A 24439-nucleotide genomic window follows, 5' to 3' on the forward strand; every position below is an offset into this window, starting at 1 on the left:
CAAATGAAGGTCAAATCGACGGCGATGGCGAAACTGGGCTCGATGCGGTAAGTGAAGCCTTCGTTTTAAAAGAAAATGGGAAGTTTCATCCTAAGTGCGAATCACTGACAGTGATAGAAAGATGCAGCGTTGCTCTATAACTGCAAGGACGATGTTATAACTATGGAAGAAAAGAACTTGACAACCTTGAAGCCTACCCATAAAAATATATGAAGGAGAGATAGTTCTTTGTCAGGTAATAGGCAGGTTGTAGCCTCTAGTCGCCTAGCGGTAGTGCGTCTGCTTACGTATGCTTCGGTAGTTTCATGTTTCGCTTCTTCCAGGACACAAAGGCGATAGGATTAAAATTCGTAAAAAACAACAATTGCACAGCTCCAACCCCTTTGACGAACCATGTAGCAACGTTACGCATTCGAGGCGTTTGCGCAGATGTTGATGCTGAGGCCTGAGGTTGTTGGCTGAAAAGTTAGACCACGTTCGCGCGTTCTGCACACGTTTCGAGGCGAGAGCTCTGGCGACTACATACCGTGGTAGTAAGCTCAAGTGACTCCTTGGAAATGCTATGGTCATGCGCCAGGCTCCTTAGCCTTCCTCTATATGCTTTAAGCAGCACACCTGAATGGAATTACGGCGCGCAGGGCACTACAACATCGCCTGTTTCTTCCGCCTTCATGCCTGTAAAAAGCTGGTCACAAGCTGGTCACAATGATATTGGTGTCCCGAGTTGAGTGTAGTTCATTTCTGGCTATAGCGATATGAAATGAACCCCTCTTCACTTCGTGCGGTGCGTACACAAGAAGGGGGAAGCGGTGACAGGGCGCAAAAAGCGAGAAGGCGCTACCAAAATCAGAAGTGCGAGCTGTTTGGGAAACCCTGTCGTTATATTAGCTCCTCTCAGTGGAATGCCACGCCGCTTATATCCGTAAACTTGTACGTTTTGCCTCATTTCGTCAATAATTCCACATCAGCGCTACATGGTTTCTACTTATTTGAAGTGAACGACGATCGAGCCCTCGCCGTATATCTGCAGACGTAAAAAAATTTACCGTTCCGGTAAATAAATCGCTATTCGCGAAGTGTTTGGCACTGTCTTTCACCCAAGCAGCCATTCCTAACGTGTTGCCTATGAGTTCTGACAGCGAGAGCGGCTTGCCGCTGTGACTGCGGTAATGTCGCGGTTTCAGTAATGTCGGCGGTGTTGCGTTCTCCAGGGTAGCGTACCCCACCGCTGCCGATCAGTTGTTGAGACGCCTGTTTCTCGAAGCCCGACCGGCGTTACTATTGGGTAGCATGGCGTCGTCGGCAGGCTGCAGGCGTCCGATAGACCATGGCGACCAGGCAAGGACGAGACGATGGCTAGTGCAAAACTCTCACTGTTTATTCAATGGTTGGTGAAAAATGGGAAGAAGAGAATGAAGTGTAAAAGTACATTGCGGAGGCCCTTTAAATAGGTATCGGTAAAATCGTAGGCGGAATCTTGTTCACGTCAACGTCACGTGAAGGCACTGAGTCGGGTTGTGGATGGGCGGCTCCCACTTTCGATGAGCCTGTACGGGCCCGCCTCCGAAGGTGGCACTCCGCAGGTGATGTTGTAAGTCCTCGTAGCGACTTTGGAGCTGCTCTCACTTTTGGTGAGCCTGTAGGTCCGAGATTGGCGGCTTGATCCTTCCTTCTAGCCGACGTTCGCTCGCGGAAGTTCTCCTGTAGAGCTTGACAGTTCGTGGAAAGGGTCCCTCTTTGAGTCGCACAGTTTGTGAAAAGGGTTCTCCCGCACACACGCCAAGGGGCCTGTGAACACTCCGGGGCACCTGCCAGACCAGTCATCCAGTCGAGACAACCATGGCAAATCAGGAATCCATCCTTCGTTCCGGTTGAGCAGGGTCCTTCTAGCGTCCTTTCTTTTTCTGGGGTGTTACATGCCAACCGTAACAGCGGGCACCGTAAAATCTCAAGAGCCACGTGCAGCGATTGCAGCTACTGTTGTTAAAATTAATAGGCTCCGAAAACGACAATGGATCTCGAAAACAGCAGACAGCTGTCACTGATATTTTGCTGTGGAAGCATCGAGACTAACATCTAAAGGAGATACAAGTACCATTTGGGAACGATAGCACGAAACAGTGCAGGACGACGACTCGACTGCTTCGAAGCGGGCAGCTGTTGCCTCGTAAATGTCACAATGAATCAAACAAACACTTGAATCGTGATAGTGTGAGAAAATACATGAGTCATGGGCGCCGCCACTGGCGTTGCAGGCTTCGCACCACGACGCTGCACGAGATGAGACTGACTGGAAACCGTCCGCATCAGTCGGCGACCAGTGAAACATTAAACCTGCAAAGAGCGCTTCGATAGCTTTCAAATTACATCACTCGCAGATTGTGAGTCCTAATATTGTTTTCCAATTTTAGAGCGCAACTCTTAGGTGCTCGTTCCTGTGTTGAGTAACCGGCGTAACCGCACAAACGCGCTCGTGAGACCGCTCGCGCGTTGGTCGTCGTCTTCCACAGCTGGCTCCGATGCCACTCGTCTTGCCAGCATTGCCATACTGCCCCTCCCTCTGCGAAGGCGCTGACGGCACTGGCCAACTGCCAGTCGGTGCGGTGATTTCGGTCTCAAACTTTTTTGCCTCAATATATCGCGAAATAAACATACGTATAGAGCAGCGATCAAATTTCCCATTAGGGAGTGCCGTAATGGTCGAAGACTTTTTTTATAAATCAGTGTAAAAAGCAGATGTTGTGAATAAAATTTTTCACGATTGTTTTTTGAGCGCTGCAAATCGCGAAAGCTCTGATGGATAAATAAGTGAATACAATTTTATCTGGTCAGAGAAACTACGGCGTCTCAGTAATATAGTATCTAATATAGCATCTACACTCGCTGACAAGTTTTGTGGCAATAATAAAAAGTACACAGGCAAAGCTCACTCAAGGGAGAACGCTTAAGGAAAGGTTCCCGTAGTTTCATCCACGTTAGATTAAGCTGGGGAAGAGAAAGCATAAACACCTTAATTGCAACCGTTAAAGAAGATAAGACACACCACTGAATGTAGAAGTTTACTTATGTTGCGGCTTTTCCCTTCCGCGTCTGGGCAAACGCGAAACCGTCGCACGTGAAGCTCTGCTGATTCAGCGTCTGTTCCGAGCAACCAAAAGCAATGTGAAACGCTGGTCGACTACTTGGCGCTGTAACACATGTGCAGCAGCCACGCGCCCGTAGCTTTCCCTTCATTGCCACAGAAAGTTGTCCGCAAGTTTGGTATAGCTTACCGAAGCATCAACACTGACCACCAGACAGATGAGACCGCCAACAACGCCGACGACGTTGAAAGTTAAGCTGGAGTGCCAATGCCGCCGAGTGGGTACGTGCCAGTATATCCCAAGCATCTACGTCTACGTCAATATGATTGTTATCGCAATAAAATAACATAAATGATGATAATACCATAGAGAAAGAAATCCAACAAGAGCGGACGCTTGAAGAAAACTGGCAATAGGAAATACGCCATGCTAGTTTTAATACAGTCTGTTAGCTCCCGCAAGCACAGGCGAAACAATGGGAAATGAAGTTAACAGACACTGATTGATTGGTTTTTTTCTTTCCTGCTAAAACTAAAGAGTTTTGAAGATAAATGAACTTTGCAACTTATTTTTCTTGGATGCGTTGCCCTGCGACAGCCCAGTGGCACGCCCAAGGTGGTTTTAAATTTTTCTCGTCTAGTGCGGCATGCACGACGGACAGCAGAAGCCAGCGGAGCGCTGGACAGAGCGAAGCCGACCACTACGAATTAGGACGGACAAAGCAGCGGGTGAAGACCTCCGGAGAAGACACAAAGAGGAAGACTCCTCTGAAGAATCCACCCCAGCCGCAGAAGAAGATAATTACTACAGCTCAATAAAGGTTTCACTCATTCACTCACTCACTCACTCTGGAGTGGCAGCGCTCGCTACTGCTTACCAGCAGAGGTGACGCCAGCGCTTGCCCTCACTTCACCTCTGAAAGAGTGCAGCGCAGGCTCATAACTCTCATAACTTAAGTGATTTTGCTTTGCGAATATAAATGATACGCTAAGTGGAAAAAATTAAAAGCTTTTTGTTTTAACCTCCTTGGACACGCCAGACACGCTGCTTGCATGCGTCATGCCCCAGGCACGCCACTGAAGCGAATGAAGCCGGCTGAGCATGTGAGCATTCGCGTGTTCGGTGACCCATTTGTGTTTTTTTGATGTAGCCTGGTTTCTTGGGCTCTCGCCGCGTTCTTGCGCTCATTCTGCACTTCACAGCACCGCTACACTATTGGACTATGGCAAGGTGAGAAATTTCGCTTGACAGTGTCCATGGGCTGCATTTCAAGCAATTTAGGCTTTCGGCACGGAGCCTTTCGTTGTTACGCAGTTAGCAAAAAACAGCTCGGCCGTTGGGACCAGTATGTTTGGCGTGTGCTTAATCTTACTGGGACATATTCGCGACGCTATGGGCCCTAATATTCATTATCATCACCTTATTCTTCTTGTTCATCATCATCAGCAGCAGCATCAGCCTATTATATGTCCACTGCAGGACGAAGGCCTTTTCCCTGCGATCTCCAATTACCCCTGTCCTGCGCCAATCGATTCGAACTAGCACCTGCGAATTCCTTAATCACCCCGCCTAGCCTTCTGCCGTCCTCTACTGCGCTTTCCTTCTATTGGCACCCATTCTGCAACCCTAATGGTCCACCGGTTATCTAACCTATCCATTACATGACCGGCCCAGCTCCATTTTTTTTCTACTAATGTCACTTAGAATATCGGCTATCCCCGTTTGCTCTAGGATCCACATTACTCTATGCCTCTTTCTTAACGTTACCCTTAACATACTACGTTACATCTCTCTTTCTACGGTCCTTCACTTGTTTTCGAGCCTATTTGTAAGTCTCCAAGTTTCTGCCCCATATGTTAGCACCGGTAGAACGCATTGATTGTACACCAATCTTTTCGATGATAATGGCAAGCTTCCAGTCAGGATCTGACAATGTCTGCCGTATGCGCTCCAACCCATTTTTACTCTTCTGTAAATGTCATTCTCATCATCAGGGTCCCCTGTGAGTAATTGACCTAAATAAAAGTACTCCTTAACAGACTGAAGAGGCCGACTGCCGATCCTGAACTCTTGTTCCCTTGCCCGGCTATTGATCATTATCTTTGTCTTCTACATACGAATCTTCAAAGCCACGCTTACACTCTCTCTGTTAAGGTCCTCAATCATTTGTTGTAACTCGTCCCCGGTGTTAATGAACAGGACAATGTCATCTGCAAATCAAAGGTTGCCGATATATTCGCCGTTGATCCTCACTCCTAAGCCTACCAGTTTCATAGCTTGAATACTTCTTCCAAGTACGCAGTGAATAGCATTGAAGCCGCTTGTGTCTCCTTGTCTGACCCGTTTCATTATAGCTATCTTCCTACTTTTCTCGGGTAGAATTAAGGTAGCTGTATAATATCTGTAGATATTTTCCAATGTATTTACAGAAGCTGCCTGTACTCCTTGATTACGTAATGCCTCTATGACTGCTGGTATCTCTACTAAATCACACGCCTTTTCGTAATCTATGAAAGCCTTATAGAGGCTGATTCTACTCTGCGGATTTCTCTATTATCTGATTGATGACAAGGATGTCATTCATTGCAGAGTATCCCTTCCTGAAACCAGCTTGTTACCCTGGTTGACTGAAGTTCAGTGCTGCCCTTATTTTATTGGAGATTATATTGAAGAATATTTTATATAACATTGGATGTAAGCCAATGGGCCTATAATTTTTCAATTCTTTAACGTCTCACTTTTTGTGGATTAGTAGAATGTTGGCATTCTTCCAGTTCTCTAGGGCCCTTGAAGTCGATAGATGGTTCGTATAATGGGCTACCAGTTTTTCAAGCGTTATGTCTCCTCTATATTTGTTTAAATCGACTGTTATTCTATCTCGTCCTGCCGATTTTCCTCCTTTCATGTCTTGCAATGCCCTCTAACTTCATCGCTAGTTATGGAAGGAGTCTCTGTAACCTGTTCATTGCTACTTCGAATGGAGGTATCGTGGCTGCTCTGGGTTCTTTACAAGCAAATATAGAATTCTTCCGCTGCTTTTACTATATCTTCGAGTTTGCTGACAATATTACCCTACTCATCTTTCAGCGCATACATCTTAGCTTGTCCTATACCATGTTTCCTTCTCACTGATTTCATGCTGCGTCCATCTTTTACCGCTTCCTCAGTCTTTCTCACGTTATAATTTCGAATAACCCGTATTTTCTCCTTGCTGATCAGTTTGGCAGTTCCGCAAATTCTATCTGATGTCTTAATTTGGACACTTTCATTCTCTGTCGTCATTCTTTGTCGTTTCTTTATTAGGTCTTCGGTTACTTAGGAGAGCTTACCTGCTGGTTGCCTTGATGCTTTACCTCTCACTGCAATTGCTGCTTCTGAAGCCAGCCTAGTTATGGTTTCATTCATTATCACTATATCATCTTCATCGTACTGTTCTATGGCTGCATGTTTGTTTGCAGGTACAAGCCTGTATTGGCCTGCTTTAGCCTTATTGCGTCTAGGTTGTCCTGTTTGTTAAGGACCAATTTTGCTCTTTCTCTCTTCAAATTGAGGTGAATCCTAGACCTCGCCAAACTATGATTACTGCACTTCCATTAACCAAACACTTCTACATCCTGCACAATGTTGGGGTCGGCAGAATGTATGAAATCAATTTCATTTCTTGTGTCATCATTGGGGCTTTTCCAGGGCCACTTTTTGTTCCTACGCTTTCTGAAGAAGGTGTTCATTATTCAGAGCTCATTCCTTTCCGCGAATTCTACGAACATCTCTCCTCGAGTGTTGCTGGGCACGCTCGCAGCGCCAGGCGTTGTGATGCAGTTAACGAAAAAGCAGCTCGGCCGTGGTGACGTAGTTAGCTTCGCAATTGCTGAATCTTAGTGGAACGAGCTCGTGACACTTAACCTTACCCCAAACATTATTGCGACTAATTTCGTTACTGTTTGGCATACTATTGAAGAACCGTTGCCGCACCCGGCGTTGTGACGCAGATGGTGAAAAGCTATTCGGCGGTGGCGATGCAGTTATTTTTGCGTGCACTGAATCTTACTAGGACAAGTTACTGACGCTTCCTCTGACGCCCAACATTATTTTAACTACTTTCGTTACTTGTGGGGGTACTTTTGAGGCATGGTTGCCGCACCCGTCGTTGTGACGCACTTGGCGAAAATCAGCTCGGCCGTGGTTACGCAGTTAGTTTCGCGTGTGCTGAATCCTACGCGGCCAAGTATGTGAGGCTTTCTATGCCCCATCCCCCACCCCCCTGCAACAACATATACACTTTTGTTCGGTACTCCCGCTTGTCACAAACGCGACGAGTGATTACCAAGAGTGATAACCGGGGAGTGTGTTGTTTGTGCCGGCAGAATACGGCGGAACATAACGCTGAGCAGCTCAAAAACCAGCAACTTGAAACTCGAAAATTCCGTCTTCTGAACGATTGAAAACTGGCTTTGCACCCACGCATTTTTCTTGAGTGCGAGCAGAAGGCATTGTGTAAGAGTCTAGCATTGTTTGGCTGGGAGCCTCTGTTGTAGCCACCTCTGTGTACGTAGTGTACCATCGCGTCGGCTTAGGCCAAGTTGTGTCGAAAACGCGCAGTCACCCGTGTATTTGTGCTCTTTAAGAGGAGGAAATAGTGCCCGGGAACTGGGAGATGCTTGTAAATCAGATGTTTTCTTTATATTTTATGCTATTGTTTGGGATGAAGTAAGCTATTTTCTGCGCCATGTATGCGAACTCAGATTGATTTTGTTTGTAAGGCCAGCCGTTCGTCACTTTCGCGCGTTTCACCTCTACATGCAGTATTCCTATAAGGTCTAAATACCAAGCTGACAGATGCTTGTTATTTACTTTTTTCAGCTGATGGCATCCGGTGCAGCTTCATACTGAAACCACTGCTGCTTGCCTGGTGCCACAACATTGAATACATGCACAAAAAGCCCGGAACGAGCATTTATAGGGAGCAAAACAAATATTTTTTTTTCATTTCTCAAGGCGTCTTGCGTCTACTTTGTGAAATTGCACGTTGCTCAGATTCTATGGACGCTTGTAAAGGTCATTCGCAATCATATTTACTAAATAATAAAACGATTCCGCACCAAGACAGCGCGCCGTTGAGCAGTAGAAGAAAAACAAATGCTGTGCCGAGCAACGCAGCCTGCGTAACGCGTACCAGCTAGCTTTCAAAAAGCGTGCGCCAAAAACCGAAACAGGAAGTGTGGTTCAGTTTCTAATACCTGCCGCTTTGTGCGCTACTGTCAGTTCGGCCGCTGGGCTCTTTGTGAGTATCCGCTCTTGTTGAATGCCTTCCTTTATGATAACTCGAGGACTGCGGTCAAAGGAGACCGGGAAAATGCGGAATAAGAGTTAACGCCAGCATTGTATATAGCCCTTCATTAAGCAAATTAAATGAGTTCCGTTGACGGTGTAATTAAAGTGTGGCATGAAAAAAAAACAGTCAAGAGGCTCAACCGTCTCAAATCACGTGAATTTTACACATAGGTAAGGTTTCATATATATAGTTGTTTCATTGAAAACAGTAATGCAAACGCTCTGCGTCTGCAATATCAGTGCAAGTTTGACGAACATCCACATGATTTCATGCAATTACTGCAAATAGTGAGTGCGTATCATTGTTTTTCAGTGAAATAAGTATCTCTCACTTGAGCTTGATGTTTATTTTTAACTACCACTGACATCGTCAGGAAAAAAAATATTTTATAGGCTGAAAGATTATCCAAGCTGGGTACCTCCAAAATATTCTCTAAGAAATTTCTAAGGATCAACAAAATCTTTTGTTGTTATTTGTATTGTTGCAGAGCTATTCGGGAAAAGACGACAGTGTGCGGAAAATTCATAACGCTGTGGCAGGCCTTATGCTGGATCTGTTAGTGCATCACCACAATAGACATATGTATGCCCCTTAATGCGACTAGGGTGGCGTTCCGGGGCATGGAATCCACCAAGCCCATCGACTATGACGTCAAGTTGTAGAAAATGAAGGAAAAAGGGTTTATTTAGCTTAGTTACACGGCTCCAGTACGGAATCCCACTCCACGCAGGAGCAAGTAAACGTCTCCATCCACATCAGGACCTTCGTCGTCTTCCCTAGGCGAGTTGATTAGGGAATCTGAGGACTGTCCAGCAACAAATCCCCATCGTCGACTCAGTTGCGATACCACGCCCATGCTATCCATAACCCGCAGTAACTCCGCTTCGAAGAAACTGGTTTGTAATTTGTGAAAGAATGAAATCATCCGGCGACACCTGATTCGTTCGTCGTCGCCCACCCCGTTCTTCGCTCAGTCTGGTGGGTGAAGCGCGGGCTGAGGGCCTTTCGTGGAATCTTGCAACAGCCGGTTTACATGCTGTGTCGACGGCTGGATAAGTGTTGAGGGATGGGTGAGGATTTGACTAGCCTACTTAATTGCGCTTATCCATTTGTTGTCGTGGTTCCCTCTCGTTCATCCTTTTCTCCGGTTTCCAGATAATGATGAGGTGAGCGCTTTTAGTAGTTGTCCAAGCCGCACTGACGTCTGGTTAGGAGGTGTGGCGGTTTGACACGTGGCAAACGGTCAATTAACCCCCTTGGAGGTGTTGTGACGTAACACCCTGTACCGTTATACGTAAATAGTTTTTATATATATTTCAGCCATACGCTTTTTAATCGTGACATCATTATCACGATTACCAGAAACAAACTTAAAGAACAAAGCAGTCGGGTTGCATGGCTGTATCAGAAACGCAGCCGCAAGGGCCACGTGAAACGTTTTATGCGTGATCCTAGTAGGCGTATAGCAGTCTAATTTTGCAATCGTTCTCGTCGTCTATTCGTAGTGGGCCAGTTAGCTTTGTATAGGGTGCTTGCGGCCTAGGATAAAGAAATGACCCCTCCCCTTCCTTGTGGCGCCTGAGGCTGCTATGTGCCACTCGAGCCCGCTGCCCTCGTAGATGGTTGGAGCTCTTACGCTTGCTTCAATATCCTGTGCTTGCGCTCCCTATGGGTACGGAAACGTCCCACCGTGATCAAAAGCGTTGTATATTCGTCTGTCTTGCTGCTCGACTCTCTCCCCGTCATTTATGGACCCTACGTGTCGAGTGCGGCGACGTGAATCTGGAGGAAGCTTAAACTGTCTGCCCCAAATTGTGCACTTGTAGGCCTGATGAGTCCTGATGACGGCCAGTTTCAGTTTGGTGAAATATACATACTGTGGCATAGCTACCTCTCTCGAGCGCAACCACTTCTACTCAGATGGACAAAGGCGCTGCCGAGCTACGCCTCTCTGAAAGCCGCACGCGAGGTTAAATATAGCATCACGCATGGCGCGACAATAGCGTCATGTGTGCGCGTGACGTATGCATAGCCGAGTAATGGCTGAATCCCTCTATACAACGATATCAGTTAGGGTGCGCGGGTACTGCGGTTGCAAATATATAGTAAGTGATGTTAGTAAAACATGTTTCAGCTACATGTGGTTTCAGCAAGCGATACCCCTCTCAACAATTTTTAAAAATGTTTGTCGCCGAAATTGAAAATATCTTGGCCACTATCGTCAGCAGAGGCACAACGCGGGCATATCAAATGAAGATAGAGAAACACAATAGGCAAGGAATGGTTAGAATTAAAGAAAGAAAATGCGGGGGGCTCCGAGTATGGAACCTCGCATTCGAAATTTCGGAAGTTTCCTCATAGCCGGAAGTTGTATTCATTCCGAATGCATTTAATTATTTACCTGTAATCAATTACATATTATGTAGTTTTGTAACTGAACGATTACTTTGTTTACTCGGCAATGCTAACTGTGATTCAGTTACCTTGTTCAGCAACCAATTACATGCAACCAGTTTCTTTATCGTAGAGACAAACTATAACCGGTGACGCAGCCTCGAGCACGATTTTTTGTGGGAGATACAGTAGTACGGCCGCGCTCTGTAATTGGCATCGTAAAAAGGGATTAAAAGAAGTACATACGTTATCTCTTTCACCCAATCAGCCTCCTGCAGCTACGTACCTCGACAACATGAACATGGTTGGCTTGCACGTTCGCACACCTCTCTTGGAAGTGGCCTTCATGGATGGTAAAAGCTCCTGCTAAAATATTCGCCTGGTGCACTCTATGACATGAATACTTTGTTTAGCGCAAAACGACAGAGACAAGAAAGACGACAGGACAAGGCGGTCCTGTCGTCTTTCTTGTCTCTGTCGTTTTGCGCTAAACAAAGTATTCATGGATTCGCACCAACTAGCCCGCCAACGCATTGTGCCACTCTATGACAACTCAGATATAGTGACATATTTTCGGCCGTTAAAGGTACATGCTTTTTTTTGCCTGATACGTCACTCACAGACACCTAATCTTGCAAGTGCAACACACTAACAGTATTCGAGGGATGAATAATGTGCAGTTACATTTTCAAGTACAGTTAAGATTTGGCCACCTCTTCGAGGAACTTGAACATCTGCTGGCACGTGTTACAATTACTAGTTTTATTCTAGATAGCTAACGAATTAAAGACGCCGGCAAAAACTCCACGAGATGTTTTCCGACTCTTTGAAACAGCGTTCTCATGGCTCAATTGCGATGGTCCCTGCGGACTTTAGGCCAGGATACAGGGTTGTCAGTTTCACAAAGGTAAAAGTAACGAGTTAATTGCATGTGCTTAAAAAGCAGCCAAAAAAGTCGCCAGGCTGCCGCCATGGCCAATCACTTAAAAGAAAACATGGCTGTAGCCGATAATGAACTGCTTTTTTTGTAGATGTTATGTTTAGTGTCCTTCGACACGTTTAAAACGTGACTTTGGAGATCAAGTGAGGACTGGTGGCTCTGTATTCGTATTCGGGAATTGTTATTCCGGTATAAAGTATTAAGTAAACGTAAGTAGTTGTCACTGAACCAGAGTACCAGCGAATACGTCGTGTGTGGATATGTCTCCGTCGTTAGTCTTTCGTCAATGTATCCTTGTGCTATATCTGAGCTTTACAAGTGAATATCATATCACTTAATAAAAGTGTTCTTCTACTAGTTTTATAGCCATATATCAATTTGTTCTCTCGAACTCATCATGAAACTGTAATAAAGCTTGTGTTTCTACCTTATAATTTTCTGAGAAAGCAACAATAAAAGAGTACATTTCATAGAATGGAACAGAAGGTGTTTCTGTTGGATGAATTTCTTCGGTTTCAAGGTGGAGGTTGCGTCCTCCCTTCCAAATAAACATGGCAACGATGGTCGTTGCACAACGTGTATATCATAAGAGGCGTAGTACAACGTATTGAACCATTTATTTGTAATAATTTGTCTAGTTTGCCTATAGTTATTATAGGCAAATGTTGATATTTAATCTAGCCAGAAAGTAGCCAGGTAGCCAAGCCGAAAAAGTTGCCGCCACGAGCCTTCAAAAGCAGCCAAATCGGTGTAAAGCAGCCAAACCTGGCAACCCTGCTGGAGTATCACCTATGGACGATATTGCAGTTTTTATAGCGAAGTTGTTAGCCTCTCGTTTGTCGGAATTTGTAGAGTCCATATTAGTGGGCAAAAATGTGGGCCGATCCCGGAGGCTGTGCAATACCGGGCCGACCCGCGGCGGAGGTGAAGCAGATTTCACGCACTCAGCAAAGGGAAGAGAAATGTGCATACATTCTTTGGGATCACGCATACAACATACAGAACAGCATACGTTTCAGTAAAGAACAAGCACAAAACAAGCACCCTAACCACATTATTGATAATAAGGCGCTGCTAATAAAAATGCGAAGCACATAGCACTCTCCGCATGCGTTTCCCGGTAAAGAATACTAATGCGAATACTGCCGCGGTGACGGCAGCTTGCGACGTGGGGAGTGACGTTCCTAGCCTTTCGTTACATAAAGGAACCAGCCTAGCAACTTATTTCATTGTTGTTGCAGTACCGCTATGTATAGGCAACGCATAGTACTGCCAAAATTACTATTACTCCTATTACTATAAATTACCATTACCACCATTAGTCTAAAGCAATAAAGCATTGCATACCCCCCCCCCCCCCCCTCCCAGCAGTTGTAGTGGCTGTTTTCAACAGCTTCGCCGGACATCCATTTTCGCAGGGCCGGAATGGCGACTCAATTTTTTTCATTGTGACTGATGTAAAGTACACTCTGTAACTGATCCAAAACAAGCGAATGACGTCTTCTGCACTTTATTTTTGGAAGCTGTTTCTTCCGGCACTTCTACCATTGCATGCAACAAGAAATATCAAAAGCCTAAGAATCCGTGGGTGTCACCTGCTCCTTTAACCACTCCTAAAAAGGATCATATTTACAAAAAAGTGAGGAAGTATCCCTTTAATAGGGCTTTGGCACTTCGCTATAACTGTTATTGCAACCTTCCTAGCTCTTTATGAAAACACGCCAAGAAGCGCTATTCTGAAAAAGAACTCATAAAAAGTAATAATAACCCTAATAAAGAGTGGAAACTGTTCAATGAATCTTCAAATATGCCTGCTATGAGCTCGTCTGTAATGAGAATAAATTACTATGGCGTCACTCATCGTCCTTCTGATGATATTGCAAATGTCTTTTCTGGGCATTTCTGTTTGCCATCCTGTAGTCACAAAGACCATTCTTCATCCGGTTTGTGGCGTTTACCTCACTCATTCTCTCTTTCCGTGCTTCTTCTGGCAAAAGAGTGGCGTATATTCGTAATTCTAGAAAAGTTCTTCCGGTCTCTATTACATTTGTGCACGTCATTTAAGGATGGTTGCTTATTTAATTTCTGACCCATTAAGCAATATAATCGACCTTATTTTCGATGAAGGTTGTTTTCCCGACTCAATAAAGCGTGCTAAAGTCATATCAATCTTTAAGAAAGGTGATAAAGAAGCAATTATAATATTATTAAGGCGAAAGCCTTAAGTTGCTCAAGCCCCAATGGATGGATGGATGGATGGATGGATGGATGGATGGATGGATGGATGGATGGATGGATGGATGGATGGACGCAACTTTATTGTATGTCCGGCAAGGTTTAACGTGACCCGGGCCCAAGTCTCCCGCGGGGGAACGTCAAGGCCCTGCCTCAACGCCGCCTCACGGGCTTACTGGACTGACCACGTCTGGATTCCGAGGTTTGAGCTGCGCAGAGCGGCGGCCCACCTCGACGACAGAGTCTCCGGAGCAACTGCCATCCTTCGTATAACTACATTGCACTCCCACAGCATGTCTTTGAGTGTTGCTGGTCCTTCCTGGCACAATTTGCACGTGTCGTCCTGATGCTTATCTGGGAAGATACGTTTCAGACGGAATGTATTAGGGAAGGTGTTCGTATGGAGCTGGCTCCAGGCGACGGCCTTGTTCCTGTTCAATTTGGGACTCGGCGGTGGGTATATCCTTCTGGCGTTTAGATATGCACTGGTTATGTCATTGTATCTGGTGAACCTGTCCCGTTCTGCGCGAGGAGTGTTCGCTATCGTGCGAGAGGCGTTGCCCTGTTCGGCGCGGCGGGTCATGTCTCGCGCCGTCCAGTGCGTAGTCTTGTTTAGGTTCAGGAGCGCGTCGCCTTCCGTGGTGGCGTGCGCAGGGAACCATATGATCCTCGAGCTCACGGTTTTGGATCTGCCCGCTTTGGCCAGAATGGACAGGGCTTCCTTGGCTATTATACCTTTGGCGTAATTCTTTTTCTGCCGTTTGTGAGTCGCTTAGTACGACTTCGCATTCCTGTTCTCTGAGGGCCTGCGTGATCGCTACTTCCTCTGCTATTTCTTAGCGTTTGGTGTATACACTGCATGCGATTCTGATTTTTGAATTTGTGTCTATGACTACAGCAGTGGATTCTTCGCCGTTCGGATATTCGGCTGCGTCGACAAAGCACGCGTTTCTCTCCCTGCCGAATGAACGGAGCAGAGCCTCGGCTCTTGCCTTTCTTCTGCCTCGGTTGTAATCGGGGTGCACGTTTCTTGGGATGTTTGCCACCGTAACGGCGTCTCTGGTATTGTTGGAGATTTGCGTTTCCAGGCCATGCTGGTTGTCGTACGTTATGCCGAGCTTGTTCATAATGTGCCTTCCCGTCGTGGTAGTCGACAGGCGTTCGAGCTGCGAGATGCGTTGTGCATCGAATATTTCTTCCAGGGTGTTGCGTATGCCCTACTGGGCCAGGAGCTCGGTGCCCGTCGATTCCGGGAGGCCCAGGGCTATCTTGTACGCTTTCCTTATGAGCGTGTTGATCTCGTTCTTTTCCGCGACGTACCAGTTGTCGTACGCGGAGACGTTGTGGCTGACAACAAATGAGTGGATCAGTCGAATGACGTTCTCGTCCTTCATGGCCGCGTGTTTGTTGGTTATCCCCTTTATGAGTCTCGTGGCGCTGGTGGCTTTTCCTTCGATCTTCCTCGCGATTTCGCCGTTAGCTCCGTTGACATCAATGATCATTCCGAGGATTTTGATCTTGTTTACTTTGGGGATTGCATTTCCGTCTTGGGTGTACAGGCCGATTTCCTCGTACTCCCGGGGTCCCGTGTAGCTCGTTTTTTTTTTTTTTCAAGGCCTTTGGGGGCACGCCTTTACCGGCCCACGCGAAGAGGCATGCCCCCAATGGCCTTGGAAAAGAAACGCGTCTTCCGGTCTAATGGTACAAAAACCATCATAATTAGCAATGGATCATACCTCCATAAGCAAGGAAAAAATAAAATGGCCCATACCTCCCGTAATGCAGAGGCTACAAGCACTCATCAAAGTGAAGCGTACAGTGCATACATTCATTGAAATCACCGATACAACGTACACAAAGGCGGCGTCTAGTCGAGTGCTACAAAAAAGAAAACTACGCGACCTTCTCAGTGGCTCATAGCACCTTAAGCAAGCAAAAAGTACAATGGCTCATTCCTCCTAAGTCTAAGGCTACAAGCGCTCAACAAATTGAATCGAACAGTGCGTACATTCATTGAAATCGCACATACAACGCACAGAACAGCATGCGTTTCAATTCGTTGCTGAGACGACGCAACGTAAAGTGAAAGAGAAATGTCGTTGGCGCCAGTCTGACCCCACTATACGAGCGCGCGAAGCCGTAGCTAAGCGTCGAAAACGATCCAGGAAGCCCGGAACTGCGAAAGCAGCAACGCGACGATGCGAGACGGCGCATTACCGAGCGTGCAGCAGGCTTTCGCCTTCACGTGTTACAGGAGCGTAATATGCTGCCAAATTTTCATAAAACCTTGCCAATTTGGGTTTCGCCAAGTAACCCCCACTGACTATGCTTTACTTTCTTTTACTTTTTTGATAGGGTTAAATTTTCAGGTTCCATATTATTTACTGGCCCTATCGGGAGTGCTTCCCTTAGCCGCAACGACAATGCCGCGCTGCGCTTCATAAGGACCCAGACGGGAGCATCGCGGCAGTGAGTAACTATATTCGCGGACAACTTTCTGTGTCTATGAAGGGAAAGCTACGCGCGCGTGGCTGCTGCACATGTGTTACCGCGCCAAGTAGCCCATCCGCGTTCGACAGAGCGTTGGTGGTAACTCCATTAGAAAGGATGCCAGTAAGCTATCGCAGGAGACAAAAGATCTGATCAAGAAACGCCAATATATGAAAGCCTCTACCTCTACAGCTGGAATATAACCGGCAGAACTTTCGAAGGTAATCAACAAGCGCAAGACAGCCGACATAAGGAACTATAATATGGATAGAATTGAACATGCTCTCTGGAACGGAGGAAGCCTAAAAGCAGTGAAGAAGCTAGGAATTGGCAAAAATCAGATGTATGCGTTACGAGACAAAGCTGGCAGTATCATTACTGATATTGATGAGATAGTTCAAGTGAGTGAGGAGTTCTATAGAGATTTATACAGTACCAGTGGCACCCACGACGATAATGGAAGAGAGAATAGCCTAGAGGAATATGAAATCCCACAAGTAACGCCGGAAGAAGTAAAGAAAGCTTTGGGAGCTATGCAAAGAGGGAAGTCAGCAGGGGAGGACCAGGTAACAGCAGATTTGTTGAAGGATGGTGGGCAGATTGTTCAAGAAAAACTGGCAACCCTGTATACGCTTGCAATGCCTCATGACCTCGAGCGTACCGGAATCTTGGACGAACGCTAACATAATCCTAATCCATAAGAAAGGGGACACCAAAGACATGAAAAATTATATACCGATCAGCTTACTGTCCGTTGCCTACAAAGTACTTACTAAAGTAATCGCAAATAGAATCAGGAACACCTTAGACTTCTGTCAACCAAAGGACCAGGCAGGGTTCCGTAAAGGCTACTCAACAATAGGCCATATTCACACTATCAGTCAGGTGATAGAGAAATGTGCGGAATATAACCAACCCTTATATGTAGCTTTCATTTATTACGAGAAAGCGTTTGATTCAGTTAAAACCTCAGCAGTCATGGAGGCATTACAGAATCAGGGTGTAGACGAGCCGTATGTAAAAATACTGAAAGATATCTATAGCGGCTCTACAGCCACCATAGTCCTCCTTAAAGAAAGCAACAAAATCCCAATAAAGAAAGGCGTCAGGCAGGGAGATACGATCTATCCAATGCTATTCACAGCGTGTTTACAGGAGGTATTCAGAGACCTGGATTGGGAAGAATTGGTAATAAGAGTTGGTGGTGGTGGTGGTGGTGGTGGTGGTGGTTGCTCGGAACAGACGCTGAATCGACGGATTCGCGTTGCACCAAACCCGGAAGGGCAAAGCCGCAAAATAAGTAAATCTTTACACTCATTGGTGTTTTCTGTCTTATTTAACTATTGCTATTGAAGTGTTTATGTTTTGTCTTCACCAGTCTAAACTAAGCTGGATTAAAATGCCGGACTGTTTTCTGAAGCGTTCTCACGTGTGCGCGCTTTGCCTCCATAGCTTTCCCTTCATGGGCGCAAAAAGTTGTCCGCGAGTATGCAATCTTGGGCGCAAAGTGTTGATACCTTACAACAACGCCCTTCCCTCCAGCACGAACATGGAGCGAGTTCTCAGTGTCGCTACTGATTTCTTCACAAGAAATATAGTCTCTTGAATGTGCATTACCGTGTTACGTTTTGTAAAGCACATAGCTCACCCATCGTGCAGACAACCTGTGCATTCCAAGAAGTGGAATGCGCAAGTTCTTTTCTATTCGTCAAAATTTATTTTTATTTTACCTTATCATCTTTACACCTCAAGAAAACAACGAATAATTTCGCAGACGCTTTTCTTGGGTTCATTATCTTGTATGGTATGGTATGGTATGGTATGGTATGGTATGGTATGGTATGGTATGGTATGGTATGGTAAACTTTAATGAAGTCCTGCAGATTGTGAGTCTTCACGAAGCGGGCCGCTTCCACGTGGGAACCGGAAGGCCGAGCCTCTCGGCCGCATCGTGGGCCTGCTGGACAGCCCAGAGTTGGGCAGCCAAAAGAGGGCTGCGGAGAACCGCCTCCCATCTGGCCGAGCTGTTAGCGATGATAGAGCGTGACCGGGCACACCGCCAGAGCATGTGGTCTAACGTGGCTATGTTTCCACAATTGTGGCAGGTAACATTGGTGTAAACATCCGGATAGATTTTATGTAAGAGCAAAAGGATAGAAAGTTGGGCGAGTTGGTACGGTGACATGATCTTGGATTGTAGTGCGAAGTGAACACGGACTCGGAAAGGAGCAGACAGGACGAGCGCTAACTCCTCTCTGCTCCTTTCTGTGTCCGTGTTCACTTCGCGCTACAATCCAAGATTATGTAAGAGCGACGGATTGAGATAGGTATTCGTTTGTAATAGACGGAGCGTTAATGCTTGAGCTCTACTGAGGCGCGGATGAGGAACAAAGTAGGTTCTACGGCTAAGATGGTAGTGTTTAGTAATTTCGTTGTAGGTGGAGGGCGTGTCCCTGTTCTCTGGGGAGTCGACTTCAGATTGGTCGAGGGTAGCGCGGTGGGCAAGTTCACGTGCAGCTCCGTGAGCCGACACGTTGAGGCTGGGAGGAGCACCCTTTATCTGACCCTGATGTGCGGGAAACCAATAAACGAAGTGGTGCGTGATTGCCTTGCCCCCAAGAAGACTGAGGGCCTGTTTGGAAACGGTGCCTTTTTCAAATGCTCTGACTGCAGATCTTGAATCAATATAGATGACATCCCGTGAGCTATCCAGCAGGGTTAATGCAATAGCCATTTGTTCAGCTATTTCGGAGTCCCTCGTCCGAACCGAGGCAGCATTTGTGATTCCTTGCCGACCATCGACAGTGACGATGGGGAACGCCCGACGTCCCTCACAAGAAGCGGCATCCACAAAGCTGACCTGTCGCTGATCACTGTGTATTTGCCTAAGGAGGTTGGCCTCCTTTGCCTTCCTTCTACCGCGTTTATGATCGGGGTGCATGTTCCTGGGTATTGGCGCGACCTTAATGTTCTCACGAATCGACGGAGGAACGTCAGAAAACTCCTCCGCTACTCTATCTGGGTGATATCCGAGTTCCTGCAAGATGGGTCTCCCTGCCTTCGTTGTTCTGAGGCGAGTTAGCTGTGCGCGTTCCTGGGCCTCTGCAATATCTTGAAGAGTGTTATGAATGCCAAGCTGCATTAAGCGCTCTGTACAAGTGTATACGGGTAAATCAAAAACCCGCTTGGTAATCTTCCTAAGCTGTGCATTCAATTTATCCCGCTCTGCCCGTTTCCATCGATGCATGGCTGCCACGTATCTAAAGTGGCACAGAACGAAGGCATGCATTAGTCGAATGAGGTTATCCTCATTGAGTCCATGATGCCGATTTGATACCCTTGATACCAATTGGTACCGATTTCATATCAATGATACGAACAGCACTTTCAGTTTTAGCAATTAGCTTACGTATATTCTTGCCATTTGTACCCCCTGACTCAACGATCATGCCCAAGACCTTGATTGAATCGACTCTGGGTATACAGCAACCGTTTCTTGTATATAGGTTAATGTCTCTATCTTCTAACGATGTCCACCCCTTGGGCCTCGGACCGCGTTTCTTGGGACTATACAGCAAAAGTTCCGACTTCAAGGGGGAGCATCTGAGACCGGTGGGTTCGAGATAGGTTCCGATAATGTCTATGGCCTCCTGTAGGGCTCCCTCAACCTGACCGTCATTGCCTCCTGTGCACCATATAGTTATATCATCAGCACACACAGTGTGTTTGATGCCTTCAATCTCGAGAAGCTTTCGGCTTCTCGATAAACAGGGAGAAATGACTGACCCCTGTGGAGTGCCCCTCTCGCCAAGTTCCAGTAGTTGTGATTCGAGATCGGCCACCGAGAGGGTAGCCTTCCTATCCGAGAGGAGCGATCTAACATAGTTGTAAAATCTCTCACCGAGATTGAGCCGAGATATCGAGGCTAGGATATGCGAATGTAGAACGCTGTCGGAGGCCTTCTCAAGATCAAGTCCCAAAACGGCCCGAGTGTCGCTAGAGTCGTTGTCTATGATTTGATGCTTAATCAGTTTCATGGTATCTTGTGTGGATAGGCCTGGTCTGAATCCTATCATACTATGGGGGTAAATGTCGTTATTCTCCAGGAACCGGGAGAGTCGATTCAGGACCGCGTGCTCCGCTACCTTACCCACACAGGATGTAAGCGAGATGGGCCTCGAGTTGTCAACGCCAGGTGTTTTTCCAGGTTTGGGGATGAGTGCTGCGAGAGCAGTCTTCCAAGGTAATGGGACGGTTCCATTCCTCCAAACTTCATTAATGTCCTCTGTAAGGTATTCGATTGACTTGTCATCCATATTTCGCAACGCCTTGTTAGAGATGCCATCCGGCCCTGGTGCGGATCTACCACTGAGTCCATGTAGAACCCTACGAATCTCCTCAAGGCCAAACTCCGCATCCAGGTAGGAATTGGCCTGGCCCTGGTAATCGAGATGTACAGGAGACCACCCTGAGCAGACTGGGAGATATTTGTTAGCAAGCGTGCGAATTATATTCGTCCTCAGAGGTCATTCGTGCGGCCTCATGTATGGTTCTACCAATGACATGCCTCTGATTAGACATAGTATTGGTCGCGTTAAGCAGATGCTTAAGCAAGCTCAAAGTTTTTCCATTGCGCATTTGGCCGTCAATTGAATTGCAAACCTCGTCCCACTGCTGTTTAGAGAGGGTTGCACAATGCTCATCAATGCGTTTGTTAATCTCAGATATCTTTTTGTGTAACGTACGATTAAGTCGTTGACACTTCCATCTGTTGAGAATGGACTGTTTGGCCTCTAACAGATGGGCTAACCTGCTATCCATTTTCTCAACAGGAAGGTCGGTGCAGACCTTAGAGCTTGCACGCCGAACGTCCTCTTGGACCTGAACCATCCATTGCTCTAAGGTAGGTCGGGAATCTGAGGGAGGCCTCTCCTCTCGAAGCTTGCGAAATTTATCCCAGTCCGTGTACGAGAATTCGCGCTGTTTTTTACCTACAATAGGAAGCTGGGCCTCACAAATATAGTGGTCACTACCAAGCTTCTCAGCCAAGTTATTCCATTTGGCCTCAGTCATGTTCTTGACGAAGATGAGATCAGGGGTAGAGTCTCTACATGTGGATGTCCCGATTCGGATTGCAAAGTTAGGGTCAGGGATCAGCGTCAGGTGCAGATCCATCGCATTCTGCCAGAGATGCTTAGCCTTATTGTGTCATGTTTATAACCCCAGACATGAAGCGGGGCAATAAATTCCCCTGCGACAATAAGAGGGCTTGAGCCTGCCATGTCTACGGCCTTGCGGAGCAGTCTTAAATCGTTTCCTTTTCTCGTTGGGACTACTATATATGTTCAGAACATATATGCTGCCTCGGTTGAACCGACCGGGTATTATCTCTGCCATTACACACTCAATATTACTACCAGCCAATTTGAGATCATGTGTCACATGAGTGAGTTTCTTACTAACAAGAGTACATACCCCCCTCCCTCCCCCACCCCCCCGACTGCACGACGACCGAGCAAAACCCAGTCATCTAGATGCCAGGCGAGAGGGTTTCTTGTAATAAGATAACCTGGGGGATCTTTTCAGAACTTCGTAGATATTGCTGTAGGGGAGCCTTCTTCCTAGAGAAGCCCCTACAGTTCCATTGCCAAATTCGGAATGTCTCAAGGGGCGGAGCCATCTCTTACGAGCTGGACCCTAGGTGGGGCTAGAATCGGGGCTACGTTGTTAGCTGCTGGGTCAGAAAGACGTATCGGTGGGTTCGGTGGCGTTACCGGGCCCACAACAAACTCGAGAAAGCATTCCATTTTGGCCAACCGCTGGTTGGTGTTTGCTTCTAAGGTCGTCATCTTGCTTTGCATCTCAGTGATCCTATCACCTAACTGTTTCATACTTTCGCTAAGAGCGGTTAACATCTCGCGCACCTCTGATTTAGCTTTACGTGACAGGTTCGCCTGATCACAAGCTATTGCCCTCTTCTTCGGTGGTCGTGATCCGTCGCTACCCTCGGCCATCGGGACTTCCAGAATTTCCGCGTTGAAGGTAGCGGTGGGTTGCGAGTTCCTAGCGCCCTTAATCTCTGCTATCTCAGCCATTAGCCTATTAATGGTCTCTCTCCTGGCCGCGTTCTCACGCTCTAATCTCGTGATTTTTTCCAAACTATCATCATGCTCTGGCAGCGACCTCCGATGGTCCTCCACGGGCCCGATCTGCCCAAGTGGGGCGGCCCTCCTTGTGGCTGATGATGATGTCCCCGGGCTCTGGATCTTGACCTGGACCGTCTTCTGGGCTCGAAGCGAACCATGGAAGCAGATCGTCCCCTGGGGCGACCACGGGAATGGCTCCGGGTTAAACTCCTGCTACGGTGGCGACCTCTAGACCGCGATCTGGAGTGATGGCGACCTCCCTCGGGGGCTGTTTGCTGGGACCGATGCTGGTCGAGCTCCGGGAACTGGAGCTCGGCACCGCGGTAATCCGGGGTAAGGCTTCTCATCCGGCTCCTTTCGGCTCTGGCTCGTTCTCTTCGACGACGTCGAACGACGTACGGAATTTTAAAGCGTTGTCTGCATTTCTTTCCTGCTGTGAAATGGCTCTCGCCGCACAACTTGCATTTAGGCATGCACTGATGCTGCTCGTCTGGGTTCGAGGCTCCACATCCTCTGCATACGGCTTCGCTGGGCGTCGGACATTAGCTTGTGCCCAACCGAAATTAGACCCCTCAGCTCGTGTTCTTCAAGTTGGTAGCAGAACAAGATGTTCGTGTTCATCATTATATCTCTGCACCACATAGCTGCTTCCGCAAGTGGGGAAAAGGCAGACGAAAACCCGTAATACTCTGCTTCTTATGAAAGTTAAAGCTGGCTAAGGACAATACAAACCATAATATGCTTGTTTCGTGGCCAATGCAGTATTTTGGACAGTAATAGCTGGCGTTTACGTTTATTCGGAATATCATTATACTCGTGTTTTACGATTTTTATATTTACTCATCATTATTTGTGCGTACTTATTTGTCATGTGATCACATGTATTTAATGTAAACGCCCTCCAACAGAAACTTGAGGAATTGCCATTAAATAACCACGGTAGAACGTCCCACGCCACGGGGTGCAATACGTGAGAGTGGCATCGCCGGGATTTTTTAGCCATATCAGTTTGAGTGCTACGCTAAAAACCTTTGGCTATTCCTGGAGACCAACAACGGTCTCTTGTACCAGCGGTAGACAAACGAAGCTCGAAGCTCAGTAGCAACGACAAAATGCGATAGCTGTCACACACGAACAACTGCACAAACAAGCGCCTACTTCCAGCGTGGATCGCAGATTAAGAACGCTCAAGAAAAAAAAGCAAAGCGAACAAGAGGGAAACAGGCGAGCGGGATGCTCGACCACCTCGCAGGAAGGTAATAGGAGAATGAGTAAAAACGTTGACGAGGATGTAGGCGCAGATAGTCTGAACACACGATAACGAACACATGGCTTGAAGCAAACAAGTCTCGTTTCGGTCGCACCGAATTGGGAACGAGGCCGTCGAACGTAGTTGCAAAGTCTACATTGCAACTTGCATTGCAAGTTGCAATTTGTAGTTGTAAGTTTTCCGGGACTAATCAAAACAAGGTGAAAAGGAGGTAAAACGAAAAGTTCATGTCTCGAAAATTTCTCAATTACACTTTTGAGATTGTCATTCAGTGCTCAAACGAATTAAATTTCTGAGTGAGGTAGTCCACTCTGTTACTTTGTATATAGTTCAACGAGCAAAGACAGTGGCGATAACGTGTAGGCCCGCTAAAAAAGTTCCGCTTACGCAATGGGCCACTTAGCGAGCGCCACTTACCACACTTATCGGTGAACGATTGCCCGCAAGACCGCGCGGGAAGCGCATTGCGCTCTCGCAGCATCGAGGCAAGACAAAATCCGGCCGGGAGAGGAGGAACGAACTTGCGAGGGTTGCACGTGTGCGCACAGG

General features: G+C 46.9%; 1 protein-coding gene across 1 annotated transcript in view; it reads left to right on the forward strand.

The window, feature by feature from the left end:
• LOC126541200 (probable chitinase 10) overlaps nt 1-24439 on the forward strand; it is a 69580-nt gene that overhangs the window by 28609 nt on the left and 16532 nt on the right. The window lies entirely within an intron of this gene.

Source organism: Dermacentor andersoni, chromosome 2 (assembly GCF_023375885.2).
Source record: "Dermacentor andersoni chromosome 2, qqDerAnde1_hic_scaffold, whole genome shotgun sequence".
NCBI classification, from domain to species: Eukaryota; Metazoa; Arthropoda; class Arachnida; order Ixodida; family Ixodidae; genus Dermacentor; species Dermacentor andersoni.